Source organism: Castor canadensis, chromosome 11, assembly GCF_047511655.1.
Source record: "Castor canadensis chromosome 11, mCasCan1.hap1v2, whole genome shotgun sequence".
Taxonomy (NCBI): Eukaryota; Metazoa; Chordata; class Mammalia; order Rodentia; family Castoridae; genus Castor; species Castor canadensis.
The window spans coordinates 111876199-111890196 of record NC_133396.1 but is presented as its reverse complement, the minus strand read 5'-3'; the positions used below and the strand labels follow the sequence as shown (position 1 = coordinate 111890196).

The 13998-nt window shown below is 43.0% G+C and overlaps 1 long non-coding RNA gene across 1 annotated transcript in view; it reads left to right on the top strand.

The window, feature by feature from the left end:
• Positions 1-13998, top strand: part of LOC141413931 (uncharacterized) — a 61869-nt gene that overhangs the window by 14934 nt on the left and 32937 nt on the right. Inside the window, exon 2 of the long non-coding RNA XR_012438954.1 lies at positions 6319-7387. This is a non-coding gene — a long non-coding RNA (uncharacterized lncRNA). The remainder of the gene's footprint in view (positions 1-6318; positions 7388-13998) is intronic.

Sequence of the window (13998 nt, the reverse complement as noted above, 5' to 3'; positions counted from 1 at the left end):
AATTATGAAAGACTGAAACGAGAGGGGGAAATTACTGCGTATGCTGTCTAATGCATCTTTCCTTGTCTTGAAGCTATTTTGTAACTCTCCATAACTTTTAGAAACTAATAATAACACAAATGACTTTGTCTTTAAAAAATACAAATTAGTTGTGTTCAGTGGAATGCAACTGTTTTGGATCTATCTGTAAATTGATTTCAGCATTGATATATCTCCAGCAACATCATATTGGTTCGCTCATTAATTTAACTAGTTAATAATGGTCCACTCATTAATTAACTAGTTAATAAAATATTTACCATGTGTTCATTGTATTCATTTTATTTTGTTATAAGGTCATGATTATTTTCTCTTCATGTAAAAAAAGGAAGAATATGGTTCCTTAGAAGTGCAGTGTTTTACCCAAGGTCAATGTGTTAGTCTGGGTCCTCTGAGAAGCAGAGGCCAAGGTGAGATTAAATGTTTACAGCTTTTATTAGGGTAAATACTGTAGAGCAAATGCAGCGGAAATGAGAATAGTCATCAGCTCACCAAGCAGTCTGACCTCAAGTGAAGGACCATGTGGAGGAGGTTAGTAGAGTGTTCTGGACCTTTGTGTAGTCTAAATCCATCAAGGCCATTGGGAGCTCTTGAGCCAAATCAGCCATCAGAGAAACCCTGTCTCCCGACTCTTCTTGGAATTCCTTGACATTTCTCTCTCCCATTTTTCTGCATTCCAACCTGTTCCATGCATTTCCACAACTGGGCTTAAATATTTGGGGGTCTTCTGTATATAGACAGAGGAGGGAATTCTGGGAATGGTGACAAGGCAACTAATTTGGACATGCCCTCTGACCATACTATGTCGCTGTCAAGCCACGCAAGAGTGTTTCTGAGGTCACAGGGATGTAAATGTCCTTGGAGTGACTGTGGTCTGAGGTAGACATCTCTCTAGTGAGACATCGGGAGTCAGGAACAAGCCAGCCAGGTAGGGAAAGGGTCCAACAACTAATTGAGAGTAACACAATAAAACAAAGAAAGAAGTTAGTCACAGAATGTTTTTCATTCTGGTTTCACTATAGAGCAAGTGTTCCAGAACGGGGCAGCAAAACAGGATGACCTAAAGCTGACCTACGCAGAAGGGGAGGCAGAGGTAGGAGGAGAAGCAGTTTGAGGACTATTCCTGGAGTTTGAGAACCAGTCCCTACAAACCCCATTGTTCACTCAGGACATCGTCATAAAAGCAGCCAGTAGAACCCACTTTAGTTCAATACTGGTTAACATATGAAATTGAATAAACACCTTACTTTGGTGACTAAAACCCCCAGACACAGCAGAGTCCTTGGCAACCCATGCAGGACCCCTCCCTTCCCAAGTGGGAAACTTTAATTCTTTAGCTTAATAAACTTCCCCACCTCCACAATCCACCCTTCGTTGTCCGTGAAGCTCATTTTTGCAGCTTTGTGAGACAAGAATGCTGACCCTCCCTTGGCTAAACACTTACTCCAGCAAGGTTGAGTGGAGGCTTTTGGTCCTGCACAAATCACTCATTTCACTAGCAGGGACTAGTTTATGCATTCAGAATACCCTGGGGTCTTGCTTTGTTCCTTAGCTTGGAGGAGCTGTGATGAATTCCAGACACAACCAGCTTAGAGCAATCAATGGAGATCTTGTGGTGCTTATAAGTCCCCTTGGACAGACACCAAGAACATTTCACCCCTGCTCCCCACCACCTCTTGGTTCAGCAGTTTTCTATGTATTAGGAAGAGGCTCTTGAGCTGGAGGTGTGGCTCAAATAAGTACAAAGGCCTGAGTTCAAACTCCAGTACAGCCAAAAAAAAAAAAATCCCAAATTCAAAAAACAAAAGAAAAAAAAAGAAGAGGATCTTTGCTTCTTATGGACTCTAGGTCTCAGAAGCTCTGAGATGAGGGACATTACCTGCAGGATGGTCAGAGTCTGTGCTTTCCACACACATAGATCCATATCATTTGGCACCATTCTTGGGTCTGTGGTAGGTTGGTTTGACATTTTCCAGTATTTACCAACCTTTTACTATACTGACCCAAGTGCTCCAATTTGGGGTGAAAGGGAGAAGGTCAAGGGCTCACCAGGGACGGGTGAAGAGAAATAGTATCACACTGTAATTTTAGGGCACTCCTCATTATTGTGACCCTTTTAGGGATGAGAAAACCAAGACTTTGGAAGGCAAAATTCTGGGCTAACTTTGTTACAAATTGAATCTAGAATAGTGTTCTCCTAAATCCTAGTCCCTATCCATGTGCTCCCCTGGCTGCCACTTATTCCTGCATCTGTTCATTTGTCAGGTAGGCCTCAACACAGGCGATGCAGAGTGAAAAAGGTCTTCCTAAGATGTCCACTGTCTCGTGAGAGAGAAAGTCTAAAAAAACCTCTGGAGAACTGTGTGGGACCCAGAGAGGAACATCCTATCCAGGAAAGTCGCCCCCTGAAAGAGGCCTCGTGTTAGCTGTATCAGGGAGAGCAAAGAGAAGGGGGCCTATGAAGAAGCAGGGTAGAGGACCAAAGTGTGGGATTGTGGGAAGAAGAGAGAACAAGCTGTTAGGGTGGAACGTGGGTGGGTACAGGTAGAATGTGAGGGGTGAATTTGAGGATACAAGAAGGACACAGGGTCCTGAATGCCAGCTGAAGAAGCAGGGAGCACTGAAGGGTTTTAAGCACACAATGACACCATCAGATTTACACAAGTTCTGGTCATCCACAAACTAACCCTTGAACAATCTGCTTTCACTCAGTCTGACACCTTGAGCCAGTGGGAAAAGTAACCAACACTGAAAACAGTTAAAACTACTCTCCAGAAACAATACTTCTTTCTCATTTCTAGGCAGATCTCCCCTGACATTGTGCAAGGGTGAGAATACGCAGAGAGGCCTGCATACCAGGTGTCTAAATATTTAAAAGCTATAAGAAGTCAACCAACCATTAACTATAGTGTGTTCTATTCTTTGTCTTGACAAATACACTCCCATAACAATCTGGGAAGCCAGGTTTGAGTTTAGAATGTTGGATTCTCTGAAGTTCTGGGTCAGAGATGGAGATACCAGGAGAGTTAGCCATAGCTCGCTCTTTCTCTTCTAGTCTGGCTCCATCCTGCACTGTCCAGGGTCGTGTGTGTGGGGCTTAGGCCCATATGTCATAGTTGTTCACATCCTGCACAAATACTGCTTTCTGGTCATCCCTTGGGAAGACAGACCTGTGGAAGAGCCCCATGCTTGTCTTACAAGCAGACTTAGGGGTGTTGGAGGGGAATTTGAGGTTCTCGGTTTACCAAGCAGTCTAGACTCTAGAAAGCAGGGCCTGGGCTTTCATCTATGGACTCCTCACCCCAAAGACAGCCTTAAGAGGGTTATCTAAAGCATGGGGTCCTGGACAGGGCTCCTCTTATGTGAAGGTGGAAGGGCCTCTAAGCCTCCTTTAGTGCAGACAGAAAGGTGGTTCTGGTGCCCTGTGGGCAGTGGCCTATGATTCCAGTAAAATTTTTCCTTTGTGGGGCAGGATGGAGACCCTCTGGCTGGGAGTCTGTGCCACTTCTCTAGTTCTGCTTTAACTTCCACCTCACCCAGCTGGGCTCAGCTCAGCAGCTCTTTAAATGCTGTGTGAACTGCGAACTCTTGGCATGGCTGCCTGTGCTCGGTGCGGTCTGGGCTGGGTGAGGAGAATCGTGTCCCCACACAGCCTTCAGAGGGCCCATCCTCATGTTTCCCTTTAAAATGTGTTTACATGTGGCCCTACGTTTGTCCTTTTCCTTCCATGGGCCTGGCAGTTCTATTTTGAAGGTCTGGGCAGGGACCAGGGCTAGGCAAGTACAGCCAAATCAAACAGAGTTTTATCTGCCTCCCTTTGGCTGGTAACTGCTGCTTATCTGCCTGCTCCAACCTCCTCTCTCTCCCGGAAGAATGAGTCCTGTATTCAGGCTCTGGAGGGGAGGGTGGAGGTAGAGAGAGCAAGAGAGGAAGAAAGGGAAGGAGGGAGAAAGGAAGGTGGGTCCTGAGAGGGAGAGAACTACATTGGGCCAAGGAAATTGATTTATTTCAAGTCCTAAAATTGAAATATTTTTCCTGGGTTCTCTCTTTGGGAACACCTATCTGTAGGATTAATTTATGACTAGATCTCAAACAAAAACAGTCCATAGCCCAACACCCAATAAAGTCTCCATTTAGTTTCTGCTCACATTTCCTCTGCACCTGGCACGCCAAGTCCCTCTGGCTCCTGGTGTGTTTTCTGAGCACCCTGCAGGCCGGCCTCTCTTGGTCTCCAATTCTGTGGGGTGTCTGGCTCTGTCCACAGCTGAGGCCTCTGGCTGACAAGCGTGTCCACACATCTAGTGCCTTACCTTGTTCATAGAACTCATTTTCTCCCTGTTCTTAATTTATAAACTAATTATCATGCTTGGTAGATTATAATGGCTTTGATTTGGGGACTGTGAGATACTACGGGGGGCACCCTGAGGAACACTGCCATCCTTCCTGTGTTGCAAACTCTGTAGAACGGAGAGACCCGGAGAGGCCAGAGACGTTCTGTCTCAGCATTAGCTGACAGAGGCCATCTCTACAGTACCCAAACACACCGATTCTTGGACTCACTGACCACGATGTCAGAACAGGATCTTGGAAATCACTCCATTTTAAAGATAGGGAAATCACGATCATAATTAAAATAAGGCTTTAATTCTAGAGTGCTCATGTTTTCGTGGCAGGCACCCAGAGGCACTGGCTAATGAACTTTTTCTAGTTGAACTTATGGAGTCATTACTCTTAGTCTCTGTCCAAGGCGAAGAGGGGAGTTGGTAAAAGCAGACACAGACTTGAGTCAGCTCCTGATCCCAGTCCCAGGAAAAGCAGCCAGTTGCTCAAGACCTAAAAAAGGAAGATCGCATGGCATTCTCCCAGCTGCAGGGAATGGCGCGAAGAAAGGCAAGAATGGTGCAGCATGAGGATGCTTTCTAAGTAGTGCCCTCGTGGGGTGGGGAAAGTCTTCAAACCCAGGCAGAGGCAGGGTTGGGAGTGGCCTCCCAGAGTCACCAAGAGCTTTCTGTTGCTTTGTCAGTCAGATGCTGAGAGTGTGGAAGGGCTTCAGAGAAGAGTGACTCCCAGGCCAGGGACCCCACAGAGCTTTGCACAATTCCTTATCTGATGCCATCTCCTGCCCTCCCAACTCCCCACACTGCATCTTCTAGGACTGACCATCCATCATTCTCCCATCTCAGATGTTCCTCCCAGAATAGTCCCCATGTTTTCTTGCTCTGATGGAAACCTGGCTCTTTCCCAAGACACTGATCTCACTAAAACTCTCTTGCCTGGTCACTCCTTTCCACACTCTGGGCTTATCCCACAGAACCCAGAGGAGGGGGAGGAGCCTTCCTTTATCTACCCCATCACTTCTCCCTAAAATGCCTTCCAGCAGAGACTGCCTGATGTGTCCCTTGTGGCATTTACAGGTCCCCTGAGTCCTTCTTTCTCATTGTTTGCAGTTTCAGTGCCTGGATTTCTGTTCATCTCAACACTGTTTCTGACTGAACACTGGGAGGGTTCTCCTTACACCCAAACCTTCCCATTCCTTGAACTCCTCCTCACTTGCTTTGTCCTCCACTGAACTTCAGCCACATACCCCAAACTCTGTCACTACCAATTAAAGCATCCATTATGACAATTGGACTTCAATGGACACCTGAGCCTTTCTCCAATGCTTTCCCACTACTCCCTCTATTCTCTATCAGCACTGGGGTTATCATCCATTCACTCAGCCATCTTCTCACAGTTCCTCACCTCCATTATGTGTTCAGCTCCCTCCCAGCTCAGGTTCATCTTTGGAATCACTCCTTTGAAAACACCTTGAACTTTCTTGTTCTCTGTGTTAATCCCCTGGCAAACTCAACTCAGGTTAAATCCAAATCCTACCATTTTTGTGCATCAACCAAACATGGCTGAAGGCATCCACCATGCCGAGTACTCAGGTTCATGGCCATTAGCACTGCCTGGCAAGCCCGGTGAATTCACCTTCCCAGTCCCTAGAATGTTACCTCACACAGCCCCCTCCTTCATTCCTGCAATGCCTCCTTTACCATTCTGACTTTGAGTTGATAGCACACTGTGTATTTTAAGAACAGAGTCAAAGTGCCACATCCTCTCACCATCGCGCCTACATCCCTCCTTCACTTATGCCCCACCTCTCAGCCTCGCTTCCTGTTGCTTTGGAGGAACAATATTGTGAAAGCCATTCACTGCATTTCTGTATGGGCCTATCTCGATTTGTCATTTTCACTTTATCACACTTCACAGACACTGTGTTTTTTATAATTAAAGGTTTGTGGCAACCCTGCATGGTGCAAGTCTATTCTCACCATTTCTCACATACCACGTGGCATCTACAGCAAGGTAGCCAGCAGATCTGGCTAAGATAACTGATGAAGGCAGCTGCACCAAAGATATCCAAGGTAGACAAGACAGACTTACACAGGAAGAAGATGCCATGGAGGACTTTCACAGCCTGAAAGGAGAAGTCAGTGCCTGGCTTCAAAGCGTCAAGGCTGACTCTCTTGTTAGGGGCTATGGCAGCTGGTGACTTTCACCTGAAGTCAATGCTTATTTACCATTCTGAAAATCCCTGGCCCTTAAGAATTTTGCTAAGTTGGCTCTGCCTGTGCTCCATAAATGGACAACAAAGCCCGGATAACAGCACATCTGTTTACAATTCAGTTTGCTGAATATCTTAAGCTCACTGTTGAGAACTGCTGCTCAGGAAAGAAGATTCCTTTCAAAATATAACTGCGCGAGGCAATGTACCTGGTCACCCAAGAGCTCTGATGGAGATGTGCAATGAGACTAATGTTATTTTTGTACTGACTAACACAACATATATCCTGTGGCCCATGGATCAAGGAGTAATTTTGACTTTCAAGTCTTATTACTTAAGAAATGCATTTTGTATGACTATAGATGCTACAGCTAGTCATTCCTTTGATGGATATGGGCAAAGTAAAATGAAAACCTTCTGGAAAGGATTTACCATTCTAGATTAAAAACACTGGTGACTCATGGGAGAAAGTCAAACTATCAGCATTCACAGGAATTTAGGAGAAGGGATTCCAGCCCTCACAGATAACTTTGAAGGGTTTAAGACTTCAGTAGACAAAGTAATTGCAGATGTGGCAGACATAGCATCAGTTCAACTAGAGGTGAAGCCTGAAGATGTTACTAAGTTGCTGCCATCTTGAAACAAGACTTTAACAGATGAGCTGGGCATGGTGGTTCACACCTGAAATCCCAGCTACTTAGAAGACAGAGATTGAAAGGATTGCAGTGAGACCCCAGTCAACTAACAAGCTAGGCATTGTGGTGCACGTCTGACATCCCAGCTGTGCGGAAAGAGTAGGTAAGAGTATTGCAGTCCGGGTTGGCCCAGGCAAAAATGCTGAGGGGCGGGGTGGGGGTTGGAGGCTCAAGTGATAGAACACCTACTTAGCAGCAGGAGGTACTAAGTTCAAACTCTAGTACCTGAGGAGATGCTTATAATGGTTAGTAAAGAAACTGGTTCCTTGAGGTGAACTCTACTGGGGAATACACTGTGAACACTGCTGAAATGATGACAAAGGATTTCGAATATTCTATAAATTGTGAGAGTTTGTGAAAATTGATTCCAATTTTGAAAAAAATTGTTGGTAAAATGCTCTCAAGCAACATCAAATGCTACAGAGAGATGTTTTGTGAAAGGAAGAGTCCATCTATGTGGCAAACTTTAGTTATCTTATTCTGAGGGTTGTCATAGCCACCCCAACCTTCTTTAGCCACTACCCTGATTGCCAGCAGACATCAACATTGAGGCAAGACCTCCACGAGCAAAAAGATTAGCACTCTCTGAAGGCTCAGACATTCATTAGCACTTTTTAGCAATGAAGAATCTTTAAAGCTGGGCACCATGGCTCATGCCTGTAATCCTTGCTACCTGGATGGTGGAGAAGGAAGGATCACGGTTCAAGGCTAGCCCAGGCAAAAAGTTAGCAAGACCTCCATCTCAATCAATAAGCTGTGCATGGGGCTGGTGGAGTGGTTCAAGTGGTAGAGTGCCTGCCTAGTAATTGTGTGGCCTTGAGTTCAAACCCCAGCCCTACAAAAAAAAAAAAACCCCAAAAATCTAAAATAAGCTGTGCATGATGATGAATACCTCAGTTACACAGGAAGTATAAATAGAAGGGTCATGGTCCAGGCCAAGTGGGGCATAAACATGAAACCCAATTAAAAAAAAAAAAAGCACAAAGGTCTAGGGGTATGGCTCAAGTGGTAAAGAACCTGCCTAGCAAGCATAAGGCCTTAGGTTCAAACCCCAGTATCACCAAAAAAAGAATCTTTAAATTAAGATATGTACATTGCTTTTCTTTCTTTTTTTGGTGATACTGGGGTTTGAATTCAGAACCTTGCGCATGTCAGGCACTCTACTAGTTGAGCCACACTCCCAGTCCTGTATTCAGTGACTTAAAATGTGCTATTGTGTAATAAATAGACTACAGCATAGAGTAAATGTAACTTTTATATGCATTTGGAAACAAAACAGACATGACTTTCTTTATTGCAATATTAATTGTAATATTATTAGGGTGGTTGAGAACTGGCTCCCAGTATCTCAGAGGCATGTCAGTATTAGATTACTCACTCAAGAAATTGTTACCATATTCTTTGTAGCCAATGTCTCCTCCCTTCTGGGTCATTGCAATTGCACAGAAGCATGCTCCTGTTTTAAGCAACTTTCCTTTGACCTGACATCTTCTCCCACCTCTGCCCATCCTGGCCAGTCAGTCCTTCTAAACGCAGAAGACCAACTCTCATCCACAGATGAGGAGTCATTGGGGCTCAGGAATACTTCCATAAAGAACAGGTGGTGGGTGGGTCTGGCAAGATCTCAGCATGGTCACATATGTGAATGGGTGGACCCCACCTCCCCTAAAGACACCCTGAAAGAAAGATGTCCAAATGGGAACACTGAGTGTTCATGGGTAGTGAAACTCTTGGAAACACTAATTTATTTGGTGCTTTTCAGCCAAGGATAGATTTTCCTATTGCCTGTGCCAGCAAAGGACACTCATAGCTATTGAGTTTTTCCAAAATCTACATTTGGAAGTCTACCTTGGAGTAATCCTTGAAATCTAATAAGCAAGCTGTATTATTTGGGGACTATTTTAGGTAATTTGGTGTTGAGATGAAAAATCACATGTTCTTTGGTTTATGGTCCATTAGTTCTACATCTAACAGAATAATCTCCCTTACGCATTTTACCCCTGAGCTCCATAATTATGTAAATTCTGCTCATAGCATGTTGACTCATGTTTCCCTATTTTATAGCATTCCTATTTTTTTCTTTTTTCTTTTTTGGTGCCGGGGACCAAATCTGGGGCCTTGTACGTGCTAGGCAAGTGCTCTACCGCCAAGTTACATCCCAGCCCTTAGTTTTATTTCATTATTTTTTAAACAGGGTTCTTTCTTATCATTATATCAGACATAATAATGCCAGTTTACAGTTAGTTATACCTACCCACAGTTTTATATCTTCCCCATATACCATTCTTTATATTTCTACATTCCATTGTTTTGAACCCAGGGCTTCCTGTGTTCTACCACAAGAGCTATGTCCCGAGCTCTGTTTTTGCTTTAGTTATTTTTTGGATAGGGCCTTGCATTTTTGCCTGCGGTAGCATTGGACCATAATCAGCCTACCTATTCCTCTGATATAGCGAGGATTACAGGTGCCCACCATCTGTGATCCAGGTTATTTGTTGAGATGGGATCTCACTAACTTTTTGCCTAGGCTAACCTTGAACCTCAGTCCTCTCAATCCTTGCCTCCCAAGTAGCTGGGATTATAGGTGTGTACCACCATACCTGGTTTTTTAGAACCTAGGGCCTTGCACATACTAGGTAAGTATCTACCACTGAGCAACATCTCCAACCAACTTTTCTACATTTTGATAGGTATCTTCGAGTTACCCTTTTAGACATGTTACCTTCTCAGTGAAAAACTTTCCAAGTCCTTACGCATCTAATAATGTTTTTATTTTGCTCAAGAATCATCTTTCATCAGGTATTGAATTCTAGGAACAAAATTATTTTCCCAAGAAAATGTAATGACTGGCCATATTACTGTTACATCTTTTTTTTTATTATTCATATGTACATACAAGGCTTGGGTCATTTCTCGCCCCTGCCCCCACCCCCTCCCTTACCATCCACTCCGCCCCCTCCCTCACCCCCCACCCCCTCAATACCCAGCAGAAACTATTTTGCCCTTATTTCTAATTTTGTTGTAGAGAGAGTATAAGCAATAATAGGAAGGAACAAGGGTTTTTGCTGGTTGAGATAAGGATAGCTATACAGGGAGTTGACTCACATTAATTTCCTGTGCGTGTGCGTTACCTTCTAGGTTAATTCTTTTTGATCTCACTTTTTCTCTAGTTCCTGGTCCCCTTTTCACATTGGCCTCAGTTGCTTTTAAGGTATCTGCTTTAGTTTCTCTGCGTTAAAGGCAACAAATGCTAGCTAGTTTTTTAGGTGTCTTACCTATCCTCACCCCTCCCTTGTGTGCTCTCGCTTTTTATCATGTGCTCAAAGTCCAATCCCATTGTTGTGTTTGCCCTTGATCTAATGTCCACATATGAGGGAGAACATATGATTTTTGGTCTTTTGGGCCAGGCTAACCTCACTCAGAATGATGTTCTCAAATTCCATCCATTTACCAGGGAATGATAGCATTTTGTTTTTCTTCATGGCTGCATAAAATTCCATTGTGTATAGATACCACATTTTCTTAATCCATTTGTCAGTGGTGGGGCATCTTGGCTGTTTCCATAACTTGGCTATTGTGAATAGTGCCGCAATAAACATGGGTGTGCAGGTGCCTCTGGAGTACCCTGTGTCACAGTCTTTTGGGTATATCCCCAAGAGTGGTATTGCTGGATCAAATGGTAGATCAATGTCTAGCTTTTTAAGTAGCCTCCAAATTTTTTTCCAGAGTGGTTGTACTAGTCTACATTCCCACCAACAGTGTAAGAGGGTTCTTTTTTCCCCGAATCCTCGCCAACACCTGTTGTTGATGGTGTTGCTGATGATGGCTATTCTAACAGGGGTGAGGTGGAATCTTAGTGTGGTTTTAATTTGCATTTCCTTTATTGCTAGAGATAGTGAGCATTTTTTCATGTGTTTTTTGGCCATTTGAATTTCTTCTTTTGAGAAAGTTCTGTTTAGTTCACTTGCCCATTTCTTTATTGGTTCATTAGTTTTGGGAGAATTTAGTTTTTTAAGTTCCCTATATATTCTGGTTATCAGTCCTTTGTCTGATGTGTAGCTGGCAAATATTTTCTCCCACTCTGTGGGTGTTATCTTCAGTTTAGAGACCATTTCTTTTGATGAACAGAAGCTTTTTAGTTTTATGAAGTCCCATTTATCTATGCTATCTCTTAGTTGCTGTGCTGCTGGGGTTTTGTTGAGAAAGTTCTTACCTATACCTACTAACTCCAGAGTAGTTCCTACTCTTTCCTGTATCAGCTTTAGAGTTTGTGGTCTGATATTAAGATCCTTGATCCATTTTGAGTTAATCTTGGTATAGGGTGATATACATGGATCTAGTTTCAGTTTTTTGCAGACTGCTAACCAGTTTTCCCAGCAGTTTTTGTTGAAGAGGCTGCTATTTCTCCATCGTATATTTTTAGCTCCTTTGTCAAAGACAAGTTGGTTATAGTTGTGTGGCTTCATATCTGGGTCCTCTATTCTGTTATTGCTTTGTAATATAGTTTGAAGTCAGGTATTGTGGTACCTCCTGCATTGTTCTTTTGACTGAGTATTGCCTTGGCTATTCGTGGCTTCCTGTGTTTCCATATAAATTTCATGGTAGATTTTTCGATCTCTTTAATGAATGTCATTGGAATTTTGATGGGAATTGCATTAAACATGTAGATTACTTTTGGGAATATCGACATTCTTGCTATGTTGATTCTACCAATCCATGAGCATGGGAGATCTCTCCACTTTCTATAGTCTTCCTCAATCTCTTTCTTCAGAAGTGTATAGTTTCCTTGTAGAGGTCTTTCACATCTTTTGTTAGGTTTACACCTAGGTATTTGATTTTTTTTGAGGCTATTGTAAATGGAATTGTTTTCATACATTCTTTTTCAGTTTGCTCATTGTTAGTGTATAGAAATGCTAATGATTTTTCTATGTTGATTTTATATCCTGCTACCTTGCTATAGCTATTGATGATGTCTAGAAGCTTCTGAGTAGAGTTTTTTGGGTCTTTAAGGTATAGGATCATGTTGTCTGCAAATAGGGGTATTTTGACAGTTTCTTTACCTGTTTGTATTCCTTTTATTCCTTCTTCTTGCCTAATTGCTCTGGCTAGGAATTCCAGTACTATGTTGAATAGGAGTGGAGATAGTGGGCATCCTTGTCTGATTCCTGATTTTAGAGGGAATGGTTTTAGTTTTTCTCCGTTAAGTATAATGCTGGCTGTAGGTTTGTCATATAGAGCTTTTATAATGTTGAGGTACTTTCCTTCTAATCCTAGTTTTCTTAGATCTTTTATCATGAAATGGTGTTGGATCTTGTCAAAGGCTTTTTCTGCATCTATTGAGATGATCAAGTGGTTTTTGTCTTTGCTTCTGTTAATGTGGTTTATTACGTTTATTGATTTTCGTATGTTGAACCACCCTTGCATCCCTGGGATGAAGCCTACTTGGTCGTGGTGAATAATCTTTTTGATGTGTTGTTGAATCGGTTTGCCATTATTTTGTTGAGGATTTTTGTTTTTGTTACATCTTAAAGACAGGAAGCCTTGTGCCTGTGATCTGTGGTCTTTTTGTGGTGAACCTGTACTTGTTACTGTTTTGCTTCCCTCTTGGAGACTTCTCTGGGATTTTTCCTCTTAATGGAGTTCAAAACATAACAGGCACAGGACTTGGTATGTGTTTATTTCTCCCATTCCTTCTTGCACTTTCTAAAACTGTTATTGGCATGATAAGGTTTTCTTAACTTTTGCAAAATTTCTTCTTTTCTTATTTGAGCAATTATTACCAAATATACTTCTTTGATGTTGTTAAGCTACATCCCCAGCTCTACCTTTTTTTTGAGCCAGGGTCTCACTGTGTTGCCCAGACTGGTGTCAAACTTTTGCTCTTCCTGCTTCAGCCTCCCAAGTGGCTGTGATTGCAGTCCTATGCCACCACACCCGCTAAGCCCATACACTTCAATACAGCTGAATAAATCCAATGTTCTGGAGCTTCTAAGAGTGGGAATATGGTTTTGAGAGAGCAAACAGCTGGGACACACATATGTTTACCAATCTGTTGGAAAGATCTGGCTAAAAGAGATGAGTTGGGAAACAAGATCAGTGCCATGTTGGTTGCAATGCTTTTTTTTAGCAGTGGAGGAAGAGGTCTTCTGAGAGTTAGAATTGGTTGGGAGACAACCAATCTCTTTATGGTGAAGCATACCAGTCGTGCCTGAGTACAATGGAAGCTTAAAGCTCATGAAAGCCTAATAGGCTTTTCTAAAGACTGTTGTACTGGAACTGATGTTGGAGGCAACAGGAACCAGAATCTCTCTCTTGTAGTGTTAGACCAGGGGGGTCACATTACACAACAGCATTAGCACTGGTGTCCTGTCCTTTCCCAGTGCCATCTGGCTTCTACCTATGAGTTACTTGAAAAGTCTGGGGGTGCGGGGGACCTAGGCCTTTTCCAACAAGCTTAGCCCAGCTCCTTGGCTATTCTTGGTTCTGGTCCTTTCAGCAATAGGTGTGTACATCAAGAGCCCTTGGGAGTCATTAAAGCTGCCCTCTTTTCTTAACTTGTCAATACGTTTGTCCAGTGATGTCTTTAAATCTACAGTTCTTGTACATAAATGGTAGAAAATGAAATGGCCAGATATCTTTGTCATCAGATCTCATAAACTCAGGACTCATTCCACATACAACATGAATGGTCATGAGGGATAACAGTCACAGAAC